Source organism: Eurosta solidaginis, chromosome X, assembly GCF_040869045.1.
Source record: "Eurosta solidaginis isolate ZX-2024a chromosome X, ASM4086904v1, whole genome shotgun sequence".
Taxonomy (NCBI): Eukaryota; Metazoa; Arthropoda; class Insecta; order Diptera; family Tephritidae; genus Eurosta; species Eurosta solidaginis.
In genome coordinates, this window is record NC_090324.1 from 194,729,898 (window position 1) to 194,751,869 (window position 21,972).

Below are 21,972 nucleotides of genomic sequence, written 5' to 3' on the forward strand. Positions count from 1 at the left end.
GATATAGGCGACCTAGTGCTGGTAAAGGAGCATCAGCTGTCAAAAGCAGTGGATAACTTTGCAGCGAAACTAGCGCTCAGGTACAGTGGACCTCACCGGTTAACGAACTTTGTATCACCAGTCATCGTGGAGCTAGACAAAGCTTTCAGAGGAAGGAGGAGGACAGCCCAATTAAGTGAGTTGAAAGCGTACCACGCAACCGACGCCGCCGACAACAACGAATCCAGGAAGTAAAGGCATGAACAGAGCAACAAGAAGAACGCTAGTGGAGATCAAATCCCGTCAACATCGTCCAATTGAATAGCAAACAATATTTCCGAGGTACAACAACAGAGAGAGAATAGCGAGGTAGCCATCTGTGGTACGCTCACACGAGTCAGCGAAGAGACCGAGAGACAACGCGAAGAGGACCAAAGTACAACCCATCAGCTGGTAGCATACAGAGACGGTCAAGTGCAAAGCATTACGGAAAATAACGTATGAACATTTCAAAAAAATCAGGTACAGGTCGCTGGAGGAACCCAGGTACAGATCGCCAGAGGGTCGATACATGGAACAAGGTTACACCTAGGGAGGCAGTTCGCTATAAAGGCCTTGAATGGGCACACACCTAGAGACAACTAACGGACTATTTTGTAAGATTCTACTTCAAACCCGAATCAAACCGGTAATAACTTACACGCCCAATCGGACCAATGTCAAATCTTACACGAAGAAATTTCATTTCAAGAAGTACCCTGACATCGGATCAACCACTAAAAGCCCGGTAAAACTCTAACCACAATTGCATAATCACCTAAATATACTCTTTAACTAGGCTCATGATATACCACATTTCTTTAAAAATCCACCATCAGGACTGTGAAACAAAACAAAACAAAAACAACCACAAAACAAATATCACTTACACAATTGAGTATGTTATACAGACTAACCATATGTGCGAAAATTAAAAATGTTGGAGACAATCATACAAAAATATAAACAATATTTCAAAGCACCGTAAATGTAAACAAAATGTTTGCAAAAACAAAAGTACATGGAGTGGCTAAAAGTACGACATACAAGCATACATATATACATATATCATCTGATTTTCCTATTGTTGTGGGAGAGATATTCCTACCGCGCATTGTTGTTGCATTAAAACTAAGTTCCGATACACATGTGCGCAGTGGTCAGTGTCCGCTTTAAAATTCAGCCTAGTACTATTAGGGGTGTTCGCTATATGAAGCATTTCCAAAGTAAATCTTTTATTATAATTTCTCTCCTCCTGTAAAATAGTTACATTATTGAAGTCTGGATAATGCCCCGTATCTTTACAATGGGTTGACAAGGCCGTCTTATTTTCTGAATAATTGTTTCTTAATTTAATATTAGATCTGTGAGCGGAAATCCTTGTTTTGAGTTTTAATTTTGTTGTCCCCACCTATATCTTGTCGCATACGTGGGACCCGTCACCATTACACAGAATTCTATAAACAACCTCGGATTTCTCATGCTTTGGTATTTTATCTTCTGTACTGCTGTAGACCTTTCTAAGAGTGTGATTATATGCTGATGCTATTTGGTATTTTTCCCGATTGTAAAGATTTGAGTATTTTATTCGGTTCGTTACGCCCGGCACATGTACTACTGATTTATATATTTTATCCCCGAAGATTGTCTAATTTATCATTGTTCAACCTGACCACGGAATTCCTGAGCAATTTGTTGATTATCTTTATGGGGAATTCATTATTTCTCAGAGTTATATCAGATAAAATTAGACAAATTTCGGGAGATAAAATATATAAATCAGTAGTACATGTGCCGGGCGTAACGAACCGAATAAAATACTCAAATCTTTACAATCGGGAAAAATACCAAATAGCATCAACATATAATCACACTCTTAGAAAGGTCTACAGCAGTACAAAAGATAAAATACCAAAGCATGAGAAATCCGACGATGTTTATAGAATTCCGTGTAATGGTGACGGGTCCCACGTATGCGAGAAGGTATATGTGGGGACAACAAAATTAAAACTCAAGACAAGGATTTCCGCTCACAGGTCTAATATTAAGTTAAGAAACAATTATTCAGAAAATAAGACGGCCTTGTTAGCCCGTTGTAAAGATACGGGGCATTATCCAGACTTCGATAATGTAACTATTTTACAGGAGGAGAGAAATTAAAATAAAAGATTTATTTTGGAAAGGATTCATATAGCGAACACCCCTAATAGTACTAGGATGAATTTTAAAGCGGACACTGACCACTGCGCACATGTGCATAGGAACTTAGTTTTAAGGCAACAACAATGCGCGGTAGGAAGATCTCTCTCACAACAATAGGCAAATCAGATGATATATGTACATATGTATGCTTGTATGTCGTACTTTTAGCCACTCCATGTACTTTTGTTTTTGCAAACATTTTGTTTACATTTACGGTGCTTTGAAATATTGTTTATATTTTTGTATGATTATTTGTCTCCAATATTTTTAATTTTCGCACATATGGTTAGTTTGTATTACATACTCAATTGTGTAAGTGGTATTTCTTTTATGGTTGATTTTTGAAAATGTTATAATCTTTGTTTTTGTTTTGTTTTGTTTCACAGTCCTGATGATGACTTCAGACTGAAGTCGAAATATCGGATATAAAATAAAAATACGAATACTGTTTTTTTTTTTTTTGGATAAGGCCTAGAGCTCATAAAATAGTTTAAAAATTTTTAAAGATTAAAGTCCAATAATAATTTTATAAAAAATGTTGAAACGGAGAGCACACCGTCAGAAAAACAATACATTCAAAGTGTACAAAAACATCAAAGAAATCTATAACGTCACAACCAACAAATACATAAAGCGCTACCAATATACTACAAAGCAAGTTACAAGACTAACAACATCAACAACATTTTTGGAGAGACGCAGACGAAGCGGCTTAACTCCGAACTTTATCCGCAACATAACCAAGAACATAATTTACCTTATCACCAATAATACAAGTAACAACAAAATACCCATGAGATTCTGCAGCGTAGTGCCGCATTTGTAGAAAAAGTGCAAAGAAAACTTATAAATTTAGTTATAAATATTAAGCGTGAACTCATCAGAGAAATGGAAAGAGAGGTAAATATATTAAGAACCCAAATTACTCAGTCTCTGCAGTTGAATCATTCTACTCAATTTTTTCGAAGTGAGGATATGTTAGTAAACAAACTCGCAGAATGTATCAAAAATACACAAATTAAAAAGTACGAAGAACTGGTACGGAAACAAAGAGAAAAGTGAAATATTAGGGTGATCCCTGAATGGTTTCAAAATAAAACATCTTTAGAAATACCAAATATTATTCAGTGGCTTTTATCCTTAGGAGTTTCCACTTTTCCAACTTATTGCAGACGGGGAGAACATTATACCTACTTTAGAAGATAAGGAGGGACAGGAAATAGGAAGAAGCAATTTTACAAAGCTCATACACGATCAACTTAATAAGAATACCTTGTCAGCGCGAGATAAATTTATACAAAATACCCTTCATTCCACAAGAAAGTTCCTTAAAAGAAATAAAGATATTTTAATACTTACTGCCGATAAGGGTAATGTAACAGTAGCGATGGATAAATCTGAATACCACAGAAAAATGCAAACAATAGTTAATAATATTTAAACCTATAGAGTTTTGAAGCGTGATCCTACTAGCAAACTACAAGAAAAGAATAACGAGTTAGTCCAAAAAATGTTCAATCTGAATATAATTGATTTAAGGGAAAAGAATCATCTGGTCTGCAAAAGTGCAAACCCTCCACGAATATATAGTTTGCCAAAAATCCATAAAGAAGGGGTACCTCTCCGACCGATTTGCTCGTCCATAAACTCGCCGTCATACAATTTATGCAAATATGTAGTAAACATACTTAAGAATATTACAAACACCTCCAAGTTTAACGTTAAGACTCAATTGAGTTTAAGAACAAAATAAAAATACATTTATATGATTGAGTTGGGCCAAATATTTGCTTAGCTATTTAATATGAATTTGGAGCTTTTAGGCCGATTTAATTAAATAAAACAAGTTTATTTTTTTATTTCCGACGCGTTTCGACACATTTTCGTGTCTTCCTCAGGGAATCTATTTATTAAATACGAAAAACATATATGTTACATATACAATAATTGGTATTAATGTTCAATATTAAATCACTTACATTGTTTAAACCAGTGGTTTTTGTCACATTTCTTTAAAAATATAAGTACACATATTAATAACAAACAAATAAGAACAATAATTAAAAATCACACCGACATTTGCTACATTAAAATACCGTCTATTAACATTAAAAACAATATTGCACTTGTCACCTCCAGACATTCTTTGTTATTGACGTCGCATAGGCACAATTAATATTATCAACGTCCTCGCCAAAAAGTAGAAGAAAAGGATTACAAAGCAATTGTAGAAACACAACAACAATTTTTAGAAAATACAAAAATAAAGTCAGAAAGTACCCTCACGAGAAAACTACAAAACTCAATTAAGAGAAATTTTGAAAAATTTGATTTGAGATATAATGAGGATTGGATTACAAATAATACTAAAATCACCATTCCCCCGGAGTGTAAATGGATACTATCATTAGGTAACAAATTCGCGCTACCAGTTTCCAGGAAAACTTTTTCACCACTACATCTAATTGCTGATATTGAGCAAAATATACAGACAATAACAGACAATAGGGAGAAAGATATGGCTAGATGCAATTTCGCGAAGAAAATTAATACCTTTAGGAACAAAATTCAGAACAACGCAAAAGATAAATTCATACTCCAAATCTACGAGAATACACGAAAATTTATTAGTCAACATAAATATAACATAATTATCACAAATGCAGACAAAGGCAACAAAACAGTGGTGATGTATAAAGAAGATTACGAGAAGAAAATGCAAGACCTGTTAAACGATAAAACCACATATAAAACAATTAGGAATGATCCCACCCAATATCTAGTGCGCAAAAGCAACAACATTGTAAACTGTCTCTACAAAAACAACAACATAACCTTGAAAGAAAAAAGCTAGCTGATGTGCACAGCAGCTACGGCTCCCAGACTTTATGGCTTGCCAAAAGTTCACAAAATTAACACACCACTTAGACCTATCTCATCATCAATCAATGTACCTTGCTCCAAACTATCCAAATTTGTTGGGAAAGTTCTAAAAAACGTAGTGTCTGAAACGCTGAATATTAAAAATTCCGTAAGCTTAAAAGAAAAAATAAAAAATTTAAATATTGAAGAGGATGAAATTCTCATATCTTTGGACGTCGTCTCCCTCTCCACGAACATACCGATCCAATTCGCCATAAGCACAATAATGAAGAAGTGGTCAAGCTTGAAGACTTTTACAAACATCAACAAAATAAACTTTTTAACACTACTTGAATTTTGTCTGAGAGAGAATAACTACTTCCTTTACAATGAAACCTATTATCAGCAAACTTACGGAATGCAAATGGGAAATCCTTTATCCCCAACCATTGCAGACATTGTCCGTGACAAAATTATTGACGACAGCATCGCTGAGCTAAAATCTTCCGACATATATATCAAATACATAACGAAATATGTAGATGATATATTCGCAGTAGTTAAGGTCAAAGACGTGGACGAAATTCTAAGAACATTCAATAGACAACACACAAAGATACAATTTACAATAGAAAAAGAAATGGGCAGCAAAGTGGCATTCCTGGACATAGAAATATACAAATCCAATAACAAACTAACAACTAACTGGTACACAAAATCCATAGCATCATCAAGACTAATTAACTATCATTCAAACCACCCATGGACGCAAAAGAAGAACACCATTATCAATTTTATATCGAAAATTTACACCTTGAGCGACCAGGAGTTCATAAATCACAACAGAGAGAAAGTGATAAACATATTACACAAAAATTGTTATCCAGTCAATACAATAGAAAATTTAATACAAACAGCAATAAACAAAAACAAACACAAGAATTTGAATACAGAAAATAGCGAAAATACCAAAAAAACATACATTAGCGTTACATACATACCACACCTAACAGACAAAACATTACACAAAATCATACCAAGCAGTAACACAAGCTATGCGCACAAACCTAATCATACATTAAAAAGCATATATACAAAAACAAAGGACAAAATTGAAAAGGAACAACTACATAACGTAGTTTACGAAATTCGATGTCATGGTAAAGAAGGAGAGAAATGTAACAAAGTTTATATCGGCACAACAAAAAGATCACTAGGAACGAGAATAAAGGAACATAAACTAGATGCAAAAAACAACAAAAGCAACACAGCACTGGCCCAACACCTTACGGAAAAGAAACACACAGCTGATTTCGACAACGCAACAATACTGGATGTGGAAAGCAGAACACGTAGAAGGATGACACTAGAGGGACTGCGCATACAACAAAAACTACCAACAACGATTAACTTCAAAGAGGACGTTGATAATATTAATTGTGCCTATGCGACGTCAATAACAAAGAATGTCTGGAGGTGACAAGTGCAATATTGTTTTTAATGTTAATAGACGGTATTTTAATGTAGCAAATGTCGGTGTGATTTTTAGTTATTGTTCTTATTTGTTTGTTATTAATATGTGTACTTATATTTTTAAAGAAATGTGACAAAAACCACTGGTTTAAACAATGTAAGTGATTTAATATTGAACATTAATACCAATTATTGTATATGTAACATATATGTTTTTCGTATCTAATAAATAGATTCCCTGAGGAAGACACGAAAATGTGTCGAAACACGTCGGAAATAAAAAAATAAACTTGTTTTATTTAATTAAATCGGCCTAAAAGCTCCAAATTCATAAAAAATACATTTATTCATTATGATGAGACTTTAGGTTAATTTGATGCGGTTTCTTTATTTCCGAGCATTCCAGTAGAGTTGGCCTTGGAGATAATTTCCTCTAAGTGGAATGATATAAAAGAAGATACACGTATACCAAAGGAACTATTTATAACAATTATCAAGTTTTGAATTAAAGAGAACCAATATTGCAAATACAATGATAAAATATATGAACAGCGTTCAGGGATTCCCATGGGATCGCCAGCAGCACCTGTCGTAGCGGATATAGTAATGGAGGAACTATTATCCAAATTCGTAATGGAATCCACCAGCAAACCCCGCTTACTAACTAAGTACGTGGATGACTTGTTTGCGGTTGTTAAAACAGAGGAGGTGGAAAAAATGCTTAAGAATCTTAATAGCTACAACAAATCAATAAAATTCACAATAGAATTAGAAAAGGATGGAAAATATCATTATTGGAAACACTTGTTATAAGGAAGAATAACAAGCTGCTTATTGACTGGTATAAAAAGCCGACCGCATCAGGTAGACTCATAAAATTTAACTCAAAACACGAAAATAGAACTATTATAAATACGGCGAGTAACTTCATAAGAAGAGTTCTCTCAATAAGTGAAAAGATTTTTCACAAGAAGAATATCGAAATTGTCAAAGAAACTCTGAGAAATAATGAATTCCCCATAAAGATAATCAACAAATTGCTCAGAAATTCCGTGATCAGGTTGAACAATGATAAAATTAGACAAACTTCGGGAGATAAAATATATGAATCAGTAGTACATGTGCCGGGCGTAACGAACCGAATAAAATACTCAAACCTTTACAATGGGGAAAAATACCAAATAGCATCAACATATAATAACACTCTTAGAAAGGTCTACAGCAGTACAAATGATAAAATACCAAAGCATGAGAAATCCGACGTTGTTTATAGAATTCCGTGTTATGGTGACGGGTCCCACGTATGCGACAAGGTATATGTGGGAACAACAAAATTAAAACTCAAGACAAGGATTTCCGCTCACAGGTCTAATATTAAGTTAAGAAACAATTATTCAGAAAATAAGATGGCCTTGTTAGCCCATTGTAAAGATACGGGGCAATATCCAGACTTCGATAATGTAACTATTCTACAGGAGGAGAGAAATTATAATAAAAGATTTACTTTGGAAAGGATTCATATAGCGAACACCCCTAATAGTACTAGGATGAATTTTAAAGCGGACACTGACCACTGCGCACATGTGCATCGGAACTTAGTTTTAAGGCAACAAAAATGCGCGGTAGGAAGATCTCTCTCACAACAATAGGAAAATCAGATGATATATGTACATATGTATGCTTCTATGTCGTACTTTTAGCCACTCCATGTACTTTTGTTTTTGCAAACATTTTGTTTACATTTACGGTGCTTTGAAATATTGTTTATATTTTTGTATGATTATTTGTCTCCAATATTTTTAATTTTCGCACATATGGTTAGTTTGTATAACATACTCAATTGTGTAGGTGGTATTTGTTTTATGGTTGATTTTTGAAAATGTTATAATTTTTGTTTTTGTTTTGTTTTGTTTCACAGTCCTGATGATGACTTCAGACTGAAGTCGAAATATCGGATATAAAATAAAAATACGAATACTGCGTTTTTTATTTGGATAAGGCCTCGAGCTCATAAAATAGTTTAATAAATTTTAAAGATTAAAGGCCAATAATAATTTTATAAAAAATGTTGAAACGGAGAGCACACCGTCAGAAAAACAATACATTCAAAGTGTACAAAAACATCAAAGAAATCTATAACGTCACAACCAACAAATACATAAAGCGCTACCAATATACTACAAAGCAAGTTACAAGACTAACAACATCAACAACATTTTTGGAGAGACGCAGACGAAGCGGCTTAACTCCGAACTTTATCCGCAACATAACCAAGAACATAATTTACCTTATCACCAATAATACAAGTAACAACAAAATACCCATGAGATTCTGCAGCGTAGTGCCGCATTTGTAGAAAAAGTGCAAAGAAAACTTATAAATTTAGTTATAAATATTAAGCGTGAACTCATCAGAGAAATGGAAAGAGAGGTAAATATATTAAGAACCCAAATTACTCAGTCTCTGCAGTTGAATCATTCTACTCAATTTTTTCGAAGTGAGGATATGTTAGTAAACAAACTCGCAGAATGTATCAAAAATACACAAATTAAAAAGTACGAAGAACTGGTACGGAAACAAAGAGAAAAGTGAAATATTAGGGTGATCCCTGAATGGTTTCAAAATAAAACATCTTTAGAAATACCAAATATTATTCAGTGGCTTTTATCCTTAGGAGTTTCCACTTTTCCAACTTATTGCAGACGGGGAGAACATTATACCTACTTTAGAAGATAAGGAGGGACAGGAAATAGGAAGAAGCAATTTTACAAAGCTCATACACGATCAACTTAATAAGAATACCTTGTCAGCGCGAGATAAATTTATACAAAATACCCTTCATTCCACAAGAAAGTTCCTTAAAAGAAATAAAGATATTTTAATACTTACTGCCGATAAGGGTAATGTAACAGTAGCGATGGATAAATCTGAATACCACAGAAAAATGCAAACAATAGTTAATAATATTTAAACCTATAGAGTTTTGAAGCGTGATCCTACTAGCAAACTACAAGAAAAGAATAACGAGTTAGTCCAAAAAATGTTCAATCTGAATATAATTGATTTAAGGGAAAAGAATCATCTGGTCTGCAAAAGTGCAAACCCTCCACGAATATATAGTTTGCCAAAAATCCATAAAGAAGGGGTACCTCTCCGACCGATTTGCTCGTCCATAAACTCGCCGTCATACAATTTATGCAAATATGTAGTAAACATACTTAAGAATATTACAAACACCTCCAAGTTTAACGTTAAGACTCAATTGAGTTTAGGAACAAAATAAAAATACATTTATATGATTGAGTTGGGCCAAATATTTGCTTAGCTATTTAATATGAATTTGGAGCTTTTAGGCCGATTTAATTAAATAAAACAAGTTTATTTTTTTATTTCCGACGCGTTTCGACACATTTTCGTGTCTTCCTCAGGGAATCTATTTATTAAATACGAAAAACATATATGTTACATATACAATAATTGGTATTAATGTTCAATATTAAATCACTTACATTGTTTAAACCAGTGGTTTTTGTCACATTTCTTTAAAAATATAAGTACACATATTAATAACAAACAAATAAGAACAATAATTAAAAATCACACCGACATTTGCTACATTAAAATACCGTCTATTAACATTAAAAACAATATTGCACTTGTCACCTCCAGACATTCTTTGTTATTGACGTCGCATAGGCACAATTAATATTATCAACGTCCTCGCCAAAAAGTAGAAGAAAAGGATTACAAAGCAATTGTAGAAACACAACAACAATTTTTAGAAAATACAAAAATAAAGTCAGAAAGTACCCTCACGACAAAACTACATAACTCAATTAAGAGAAATTTTGAAAAATTTGATTTGAGATATAATGAGGATTGGATTACAAATAATACTAAAATCACCATTCCCCCGGAGTGTAAATGGATACTATCATTAGGTAACAAATTCGCGCTACCAGTTTCCAGGAAAACTTTTTCACCACTACATCTAATTGCTGATATTGAGCAAAATATACAGACAATAACAGACAATAGGGAGAAAGATATGGCTAGATGCAATTTCGCGAAGAAAATTAATACCTTTAGGAACAAAATTCAGAACAACGCAAAAGATAAATTCATACTCCAAATCTACGAGAATACACAAAAATTTATTAGTCAACATAAATATAACATAATTATCACAAATGCAGACAAAGGCAACAAAACAGTGGTGATGTATAAAGAAGATTACGAGAAGAAAATGCAAGACCTGTTAAACGATAAAACCACATATAAAACAATTAGGAATGATCCCACCCAATATCTAGTGCGCAAAAACAACAACATTGTAAACTGTCTCTACAAAAACAACAACATAACCTTGAAAGAAAAAAGCTATCTGATGTGCACAGCAGCTACGGCTCCCAGACTTTATGGCTTGCCAAAAGTTCACAAAATTAACACACCACTTAGACCTATCTCATCATCAATCAATGTACCTTGCTCCAAACTATCCAAATTTGTTGGGAAAGTTCTAAAAAACGTAGTGTCTGAAACGCTGAATATTAAAAATTCCGTAAGCCTAAAAGAAAAAATAAAAAATTTAAATATTGAAGAGGATGAAATTCTCATATCTTTGGACGTCGTCTCCCTCTCCACGAACATACCGATCCAATTCGCCATAAGCACAATAATGAAGAAGTGGTCAAGCTTGAAGACTTTTACAAACATCAACAAAATAAACTTTTTAACACTACTTGAATTTTGTCTGAGAGAGAATAACTACTTCCTTTACAATGAAACCTATTATCAGCAAACTTACGGAATGCCAATGGGAAATCCTTTATCCCCAACCATTGCAGACATTGTCCGTGACAAAATTATTGACGACAGCATCGCTGAGCTAAAATCTTCCGACATATATATCAAATACATAACGAAATATGTAGATGATATATTCGCCGTAGTTAAGGTCAAAGACGTGGACGAAATTCTAAGAACATTCAATAGACAACACACAAAGATACAATTTACAATAGAAAAAGAAATGGGCAGCAAACTGGCATTCCTGGACATAGAAATATACAAATCCAATAACAAACTAACAACTAACTGGTACACAAAATCCATAGCATCATCAAGACTAATTAACTATCATTCAAACCACCCATGGACGCAAAAGAAGAACACCATTATCAATTTTATATCGAAAATTTACACCTTGAGCGACCAGGAGTTCATAAATCACAACAGAGAGAAAGTGATAAACATATTACGCAAAAATTGTTATCCAGTCAATACAATAGAAAATTTAATACAAACAGCAATAAACAAAAACAAACACAAGAATCTGAATACAGCAAATAGCGAAAATACCAAAAAAACATACATTAGCGTTACATACATACCACACCTAACAGACAAAACATTACACAAAATCATACCAAGCAGTAACACAAGCTATGCGCACAAACCTAATCATACATTAAAAAGCATATATACAAAAACAAAGGACAAAATTGAAAAGGAACAACTACATAACATAGTTTACGAAATTCGATGTCATGGTAAAGAAGGAGAGAAATGTAACAAAGTTTATATCGGCACAACAAAAAGATCACTAGGAACGAGAATAAAGGAACATAAACTAGATGCAAAAAACAACAAAAGCAACACAGCACTGGCCCAACACCTTACGGAAAAGAAACACACAGCTGATTTCGACAACGCAACAATACTGGATGTGGAAAGCAGAACACGTAGAAGGATGACACTAGAGGGACTGCGCATACAACAAAAACTACCAACAACGATTAACTTCAAAGAGGACGTTGATAATATTAATTGTGCCTATGCGACGTCAATAACAAAGAATGTCTGGAGGTGACAAGTGCAATATTGTTTTTAATGTTAATAGACGGTATTTTAATGTAGCAAATGTCGGTGTGATTTTTAGTTATTGTTCTTATTTGTTTGTTATTAATATGTGTACTTATATTTTTAAAGAAATGTGACAAAAACCACTGGTTTAAACAATGTAAGTGATTTAATATTGAACATTAATACCAATTATTGTATATGTAACATATATGTTTTTCGTATCTAATAAATAGATTCCCTGAGGAAGACACGAAAATGTGTTGAAACACGTCGGAAATAAAAAAATAAACTTGTTTTATTTAATTAAATCGGCCTAAAAGCTCCAAATTCATAAAAAATACATTTAATCATGATGATGAGACTTTAGGTTAATTTGATGCGGTTTCTTTATTTCCGAGCATTCCAGTAGAGTTGGCCTTGGAGATAATTTCCTCTAAGTGGAATGATATAAAAGAAGATACACGTATACCAAAGGAACTATTTATAACAATTATCAAGTTTTGAATTAAAGAGAACCAATATTGCAAATACAATGATAAAATATATGAACAGCGTTCAGGGATTCCCATGGGATCGCCAGCAGCACCTGTCGTAGCGGATATAGTAATGGAGGAACTATTATCCAAATTCGTAATGGAATCCACCAGCAAACCCCGCTTTCTAACTAAGTACGTGGATGACTTGTTTGCGGTTGTTAAAACAGAGGAGGTGGAAAAAATGCTTAAGAATCTTAATAGCTGCAACAAATCAATAAAATTCACAATAGAATTAGAAAAGGATGGAAAATATCATTATTGGAAACACTTGTTATAAGGAAGAATAACAAGCTGCTTATTGACTGGTATAAAAAGCCGACCGCATCAGGTAGACTCATAAAATTTAACTCAAAACACGAAAATAGAACTATTATAAATACGGCGAGTAACTTCATAAGAAGAGTTCTCTCAATAAGTGAAAAGATTTTTCACAAGAAGAATATCGAAATTGTCAAAGAAACTCTGAGAAATAATGAATTCCCCATAAAGATAATCAACAAATTGCTCAGAAATTCCGTGGTCAGGTTGAACAATGATAAATTAGACAATCTTCGGGGATAAAATATATAAATCAGTAGTACATGTGCCGGGCGTAACGAACCGAATAAAATACTCAAATCTTTACAATCGGGAAAAATACCAAATAGCATCAACATATAATAACACTCTTAGAAAGGTCTACAGCAGTACAAATGATAAAATACCAAAGCATGAGAAATCCGAGGTTGTTTATAGAATTCCGTGTTATGGTGACGGGTCCCACGTATGCGACAAGGTATATGTGGGGACAACAAAATTAAAACTCAAAACAAGGATTTCCGCTCACAGATCTAATATTAAGTTAAGAAACAATTATTCAGAAAATAAGACGGCCTTGTCAACCCATTGTAAAGATACGGGGCAATATCCAGACTTCGATAATGTAACTATTCTACAGGAGGAGAGAAATTATAATAAAAGATTTACTTTGGAAAGGATTCATATAGCGAACACCCCTAATAGTACTAGGATGAATTTTAAAGCGGACACTGACCACTGCGCACATGTGCATCGGAACTTAGTTTTAAGGCAACAAAAATGCGCGGTAGGAAGATCTCTCTCACAACAATAGGAAAATCAGATGATATATGTACATATGTATGCTTCTATGTCGTACTTTTAGCCACTCCATGTACTTTTGTTTTTGCAAACATTTTGTTTACATTTACGGTGCTTTGAAATATTGTTTATATTTTTGTATGATTATTTGTCTCCAATATTTTTAATTTTCGCACATATGGTTAGTTTGTATAACATACTCAATTGTGTAAGTGGTATTTGTTTTATGGTTGATTTTTGAAAATGTTATAATTTTTGTTTTTGTTTTGTTTTGTTTCACAGTCCTGATGATGACTTCAGACTGAAGTCGAAATATCGGATATAAAATAAAAATACGAATACTGCGTTTTTTATTTGGATAAGGCCTCGAGCTCATAAAATAGTTTAATAAATTTTAAAGATTAAAGGCCAATAATAATTTTATAAAAAATGTTGAAACGGAGAGCACACCGTCAGAAAAACAATACATTCAAAGTGTACAAAAACATCAAAGAAATCTATAACGTCACAACCAACAAATACATAAAGCGCTACCAATATACTACAAAGCAAGTTACAAGACTAACAACATCAACAACATTTTTGGAGAGACGCAGACGAAGCGGCTTAACTCCGAACTTTATCCGCAACATAACCAAGAACATAATTTACCTTATCACCAATAATACAAGTAACAACAAAATACCCATGAGATTCTGCAACGTAGTGTCCGCATTTGTAGAAAAAGTGCAAAGAAAACTTATAAATTTACTTATAAATATTAAGCGTGAACTCATCAGAGAAATGGAAAGAGAGGTAAATATATTAAGAACCCAAATTCCTCAATCTCTACAGTTGAATCATTCTACTCAATTTTTTCGATGAGAGGATATGTTAGTAAACAAACTCGCAGAATGTATCAAAAATACACAAATTAAAAAGTACGAAGAACTGGTAAGGAAACAAAGAGAAAAGTGAAATATTAGGGTGATCCCTGAATGGTTTCAAAATAAAACATCTTTAGAAATACCAAATGATATTCAGTGGCTTTTATCCTTAGGAGTTTCCACTTTTCCAACTTATTGCAGATGGGGAGAATATTATACATACTTTAGAAGATAAGGAGGGACAGGAAATAGGAAGAAGTAATTTTACAAATTTCATACACGATCATCTTAATAAGAATACCTTGTCAGCGCGAGATAAATTTATACAAAATACCCTTTATTCCACAAGAAAGTTCCTTGAAAGAAATAAAGATATTTTAATACTTACTGCCGATAAGGGTAATGAAACAGTAGCGATGGATAAATCTGAATACCACAGAAATATGCAAACAATAGTTAATAATATTTCAACCTATAGAGTTTTGAAGCGTGATACTACTAGCAAACTCCAAAAAAATAATAACGAGTTAGTCCAAAAAATGTTCAATCTGAATATAATTGATTTAAGGGAAAAGAATCATCTGGTCTGCAAAAGTGCAAACCCTCCACGAATATATGGTTTGCCAAAAATCCATCAAGAAGGGGTACATCTCCGACCGATTTGCTCGTCCATAAACTCACCGTCCTACAATTTATGCAAATATGTAGTAAACATACTTAAGAATATTCCAAACACCTCCAAGTTTAACGTTAAAGACTCAATTGAGTTTAGGAACAAAATAAAAGATACATTTATTCATGATGATGAGACTTTAGTGTAATTTGATGCGGTTTCTTTATTTCCGAGCATTCCAGTAGAGTTGGCCTTGGAGATAATTTCCTCTAAGTGGAATGATATAAAGGAACATACACGTATACCAAAGGAACTATTTATAACAATTATCAAGTTTTGAATTAAAGAGAACCAATATTGCAAATACAATGATAAAATATATGAACAGCGTTCAGGGATGCCCATGGGATCGCCAGCAGCACCTGTCGTAGCGGATATAGTAATGGAGGAACTATTATCCAAATTCGTAATGGAATCCACCAGCAAACCCCGCTTACTAACTAAGTACGTTGATGACTTGTTTGCGGTTGTTAAAACAGAGGAGGTGGAAAATATGCTTAAGAATCTTAATAGCTGCAACAAATCAATAAAATTCACAATAGAATTAGAAAAGGATGGAAAATACCATTATTGGAAACACTTGTTATAAGGAAGAATAACAAGCTGCTTATTGACTGGTATAAAAAGCCGACCGCATCAGGTAGACTCATAAACTTTAACTCAAAACACGAAAATAGAACTATTATAAATACGTTACTCCCCGTGAATTGCGTGATCAGGTTGAACAATGATAAAATTAGACAAACTTCGGGAGATAAAATATATAAATCAGTAGTACATGTGCCGGGCGTAACGAACCGAATAAAATACTCAAATCTTTACAATCGGGGAAAATACCAAATAGCATCAACATATAATCACACTCTTAGAAAGGTATACAGCAGTACAAAAGATAAAATACCAAAGCATGAGAAATCCGACGTTGTTTATAGAATTCTGTGTAATGGTGACGGGTCCCACGTATGCGACAAGGTATATGTGGGGACAACAAAATTAAAACTCAAAACAAGGATTTCCGCTCACAAATCTAATATTAAATTAGAAACAATTATTCAGAAAATAAGACGGCATTATCAGCCCATTGTAAAGATACGGTACATTATCCAGACTTCGATAATGTAACTATTTTACAGGAGGAGAGAAATTATAATAAAAGATTTACTTTGGAAATGGCGAACACCCCTAATAGTACTAGGATGAATTTTAAAGCGAACACTGACCACTGCGCACATGTGTATCGGAACTTAGTTTTAAGGCAACAACAATGCGCGGTAGGCAGATCTCTCCCACAACAATAGGAAAATCAGATGATATATGCATATATGTATGCTTGTATGTCGTACTTTTAGCCACTCCATGTACTTTTGTTTTTGCAAACATTTTGTTCACATTTACGGTGCTATGAAATATTGTTGATATTTTTGTATGATTATTTGTCTCCAACATTTTTAATTTTCACACATATGGTTAGTCTGTATAACATACTCAATTGTGTAAGTGATATTTGTTTTATGGGTGATTTTTGAAAATGTTATGATTTTTGTTTTTGTTTTGTTTTGTTTCACAGTCCTGATGATGACTTCAGACTGAAGTCGGAATAGCGAATATAAAATAAAAATACGAATATAAAATATTTATACTGCGTGGTTTATTTGGATAAGGCATCGAACTCATAAAATAGTTTAATAAATTTTAAAGATTAAAAGCCAATAATAATTTTTTAAAAAATGTTTAAAAATCCACTATATACGGTGGGAACACCCTAAAGAAAATCCACCAGTTTTTAATTTACAGTATATACTGGCATCACATACACCACCGACTGGAAGGGCAACAACGAGCAACAACATAGCAGCATCCTGATGAAAGGCACAAAAACTAAATTGGTGAGAATGATCGCATGATACCCGCTGCCAGGAAAAGTACCGTCGAACGCGTCGGAAGAAAATTATATATAAATCGGGCCGCGGACGGCCAAACCTCAAAGTATCTTGACGCGATTAAAAATGAATCCGCCAAATTACTCCGAGGCATCCGACGACCAAAGTGAAGGGTATGAGTGGGCCCCACTGAGAAAGCGGCTAAGGCGGATGACACCATCCTCGTACAAGGACAGGAGTGGCGATGAGAGCGCTAGCATCGAAGAATATGGTTCCCAACCTGAGGAGTGGGCCGTTGTTCGGGAACCTACCCCGATCCCCATTTCCTCAGAGAGCGAGGACGAAGACGACGACGAACCACCACCAAAACAGCAGGGCGAACTATCGATATGCCAAGACGACGAAGAGGTACAGGGCCGGGGGTTCATCGAATACAGGTGGCACGTCGCCCTCTGAATGCGGATATACGACCCCAACACGAGGACGGAACTCCCGAACAAGGTGAAGATTGTGGAGGCGATAGGCGAAATGCCTACCACGACTCAAGTCGACAACAGCGAAATATTAAGCCGTAAGGCCAGCAAGGTCAACGGCAGCCTCAACCACAACGACGAAAGCAGAATATTATGCCGTAAGGCCAGCGAGGTCAACGTCAGCCTCGAAAACAACGACGAAAATGTAACATTAAGCCGTATGGCCAGCGGGGTAAACGGCAGCCTCAAAGACAGCAACGTAAACGACGAAAGCTAGTGTCATGAAATAGATATTCCGCTGGCTGAACGAAGCCCAAACTACCACACCGGCCTGCTGGAATAACCGATCCGTCGTTACCTACTACCCCTGGAGCTGGTGGAAGATATACGAAAACACCGTGACGAACCAGAGCGCCGCAACCGAAAATCTTTCCGGCGCAGTGTGGGCGAGCACTACTTCCGCGTACGGATCACGCGCAACGGCATGGTGACCGTAAGCCAAGCTGCGGTAGGTGAGGGGGGAGTGTGAGGACCCCAAAATAGAGGGTTTTGTACCCCCACAACATATATTTACATATACGTTTTGAACATACATTTTTGTAACACAATAATTGAACTTATAGCCTTGAATTTACCATTTATACATTTTTTATGAAGTACCCGAAATGTACATTTACCCTTAAGAATAATGCGCCAAAATATATATATTTTGTCGTATATTAATTTATCATTGCTAAATTGAATGACAAATTAGACTTGCGCACTTTTGCACGCAAACAAAATATTTACATTTTCGCCCACATACATTTTAAATATAGGATCACACTAACATACACTAATATTTGGAAGAGAAGTGGATACGCACAAAACATAAAAATGCATCGGCCAACCAACGCACTCAACTATAAATACAACATAAATAATAATTTGAGTGAACGGAGATCAGCAGTAAGTCGCCAAAATAAGCGGCGCTACTAATTGGAATTTTGATATACATACTTACGTACGAGCATACAACACACCAACACACGCCGTAAGCAGAAGTCGAAAGCACCAAGCGGGGCCAACGCACCATCAGAACAAAGCGACAGCGAAGAGTAGCCAGAGAATAGGAGTAGCTATTAATGACATTTTGTTTTTAAATAAAGATCATAACCTGTACAGAACGTCTCTGTTTATTTCTTGCGATATGAATAGGTTCTCCCATCAATCATAGAAACCCTGGTCGTACTGGGCATACCTCACCGGAAAATAAGTCCGTCACAGAACTATCAGCATAAAAGGTACAATAAAACTTAAATTTAGTAGCAATTGTAGTATCTTACGTACACTACAATAATTTAGTGAATCCCAATGCATTTGCGCCATGCGTAGACCTGGAAATGTAAATAGGGCGCCCAGTAAGCCCAAACTGCAATGCGCGGTTAGGAACTTTGAGGTACTTTCATTAAAACTATTGTACGCAGGCTCGAAGTCTATTTCTAAATGACGTTTTTCTATGATCAGCACAATCATAGCTATTAACAGATAAACAAGCAAGCTACAATAACCAGGGAACGTTTACCAATAGATTCTTCACCATGAAAATACAACCAAGTAAGTGAGCAGAGTGGTAAAGGTGGACCAGGGGTGACTCTAGAATGTGTTTGTACGATATGAGTATCAAATGAAAGGTGTTAATGAGTATTTTAAAAGGGAGGGTGCCTTAGTTCTATATGTGGACGTCTTTTCGAGATATCGCCACAAAGGTAGACCAGGGGTGAATCTAGAATGTGTTTGCACGATATGGGTATCAAATGAAAGCTGTTAATGAGTATTTTAAAAAGGAGTGATCCTTAATTCTATAGGTGGACGCTTTTTCGAGATATTGCCATAAAGGTGGACCAGGGTGACTCTAGAATACGTTTGTACGATATTGGTATCAAATAAAATGTGTATTGAAAGGTGTTAATGAGTATTTTAAAAGGGAGTGTGCCTTAGTTCTATAGGTGGACGCCTTTTGGAAATATCGCCATAAAGGTAGACCAGGGGTGACTCTAGAATGTGTTTGCACGATATGGGTATCAAATGAAAGGTGTTAATGAGTATTTTAAAAGGGAGTGTGCCTTAGTTCTATAGGTATACGCCTTTTCTAGATATCGCCCTAAAGGTCGACCAGGGGTGACTCTAGAATATGTTTGTACGGTACGGGTGTCAAATGAAAGGTGTTAATGAGTATTTTAAAAGGGAGTGGGCCTTAGTTCTATAGGTGGACGCCTTTTCGACATATCCCCAAAAAGATGGACCAGGAGTGACTTTAGAATGCGTTTGTACGATATGGGTATCAAATGAAAGGTGTTAATGATTATTTAAAAGGGAGTGGGCCTTAGTTCTATAGACGCGTTTCGAGATATCGCCATAAAGGTGGACCAGGTATTAATGAGGGTTTTAAAAGGGAGTGCCCATTAGCTGTATATGTGGAGGCGTCTTCGAGATATCGACCAAAATGTGGACCAGGGTGACCCAGAACATCATCTGTCGGGTACCGATAATTAATTTATATATGTAGTACCACGAACAGTATTCCTTCCAAGATTCCAAGGGCTTTTGATTTCGCACTACAGAACTTTTTTATTTTCTTCTACTAATATGGTAGGCATCACACCCATTTTACAAAGTTTTTTCTATATTTTGCGTCAATAAACCAATTCAATTGCCATGTTTCATCCCTTTTTTCATATTTGCTATAGAATTATGTAATTTTTTAATTTTTCGTAATATTCGATATTGAAAAAGTGGGCGTGGTCATAGTCGGATTTCAGCTCTTTTTTATACCAAGATAAAGTGAGTTCAGATAAGTACGTGAACTAAGTTTAGTAAAGATATATCGATTTTTGGTCAAGTTACCGTGTTAACGGCCGAGCGGAAGGAAAGACGGTCGACTGTGTATAAAATCTGGGCGTTCCTTCTTCCGATTTCGCCAATTTTCAAAGAAAACAGTTATCGTCATAGAATCTATGCCCCTACCAAATTTCACAAGAGATGGTAAATTTTTTTTCTGCTTATGGCATTAAAAGTATTCTAGACAAATTAAATGAAAAAGGGCGGAGCTAAGCCCATTTTAAAATTTTCTTTTATTTTTGTAATTTGTTGCACCATATAATTACTGGAGTTGAATGTTGACATAATTTAATTATATACTGTAAACATATTAAATTTTTTGTTAAAATATGACTTAAAAAATTTTTTTTTTAAAAAGTGGGCGTGTTCGTCATCCGATTTTGCAAATTTTTATTTAGCAGGCTTACAGTAATAGGAGTAAAGTTCCTGCCACACTTCATCATGATGTCATCAATTACTGCCAAATTGCAGCTTGCAAAACTTTTAAATTACCTTCTTTTAAAAGTTGACGGTGCCACACCCATTGTCCAAAATTTTAAAAATTTTCTATTCTGCGTCATAATGTCAACCCACCTACCAAGTTTTATCGTTTTATCCGTCTTTAGTAATGAATTATTGGACTTTTTCTGTTTTTCGTAACTTTCGGTAGCGTGGTTATAGTCCGATTTCGTTCATTTTAAATAGCTATCTGAGATGAGTACCCTGGAACCCACATACCAAATTTCATCAAGATACTTCAAAATTTACTCAGGTTATCTTGTTTACTGGCTGACGGACGGACGGACGGACGGACGGACATGGCTAAATGAATTTCTTTTTTCGCCCAGATCATTTTGATATATAGAAGTCTATATCTATTTCGATTAGTTTATGCCGTTACGGATTACCGTTATGCGAACAAAATTAATATAATCTGTGAGCTCTGCTCAGCTCAGTATAAAAATCATCGACAAAGTAGGAGACAAAGTATGGCGGCACGTAGACTCCGCGTCAAATCCTGCAGATTTGGCGAGCAGGGGCCTTTTCGCTTCGGATCTAATCACCAAATTTTGTGGTGGCAGGGACCTTCTTGGTTACAAGAAGACAACGAAAATTGGCCAACACAAGAAGAAGATTATAACACGAATATTGAGGAAAAGAGAGTAA

At 34.9% G+C, this 21,972-nt stretch overlaps 1 pseudogene; it reads right to left on the minus strand.

Annotated features, from left to right (window-relative positions):
- The window catches only part of LOC137235355 (transmembrane protein 161B-like), a 100,335-nt pseudogene extending 78,985 nt beyond the window's left edge, over positions 1–21,350 (minus strand).
- Positions 21,351–21,972: the final 622 nt, after the last annotated feature.